The following is a 942-nucleotide window of genomic DNA, read 5'->3' as shown; positions in this document are numbered from 1 at the left end:
CATAGCTGTTCCTCGGAAGAATGGAACGACTGTGATTGGCTAGTTTCCACACGCGACGTCGAGGAACTAATAAGGGTGCGTGTACCACCTTGACGGTCACACCTTGACGGAAAAGCAGAAAGCGGAAAAGTAACAGCCAATTAGAACTCGCGCTAGTAGTCTCTAATCATTCATATAAAAGATTTGATATCAACAAAATTGGCGCCAAGTTAAATTCATTAAAATTTTATCAAAATTTTATCAAAATTTTATGTCTTATTCGTAAAAAAGATTTGATATCAACAATTGGAGCCAAGTTAAATTCCATGTAATTCGAATACCAAATTAAATAAATAATATTAACTTTAATGATATGTATCATTCCTATAAAAGATTTGTAATCAAGAATTGACGCCAAGTTAAATCCCACTTCTTTACACCATGCCAAATTAAACAAATAATGAATATTAATCGAATCTAATGATATGTATTATTTATACAATCGATTTGATATCAACAACTGTGGCGCCAAGTTAAATTCTACTATCAAAATAAAAAGTAAAATCCAAGTAAAATACTATTATTATTTATTTAATTCAAATGGTACTATCTTTATTATAATTTTTATACAATGAAACCTAAGTATACGTATATCTTATCGTATAAAGATTTGATGTCAACAATTGATGCTAAGTTAAATTCTATCAAGTTAAATTTTATATAGAAGACCGTTGTCTAGATATTTTGATATTACTATTATAAGATGATGGAGGTGGTGGTGGGATTTTTTAATTGAGTAATAGTAATTTTTTTTAATTTTTTAATTGTATACAAATTTACCTTTTTAAAAAAAAAGATAAAAAAAGCGCTAAGCGTGTGTGCTTCTCATATGGAAACCATCATTTGAGCCGGTTTCACCAATGTCAATTACTTAATCGGCCGTGGAACTGATGACTAATTGCG

Source organism: Mycetomoellerius zeteki, unplaced genomic scaffold (assembly GCF_001594055.1).
Source record: "Mycetomoellerius zeteki isolate Tzet28-1 unplaced genomic scaffold, Tzet1.0 scaffold281, whole genome shotgun sequence".
Taxonomy (NCBI): Eukaryota; Metazoa; Arthropoda; class Insecta; order Hymenoptera; family Formicidae; genus Mycetomoellerius; species Mycetomoellerius zeteki.
This window is presented reverse-complemented; position numbering follows the sequence as displayed.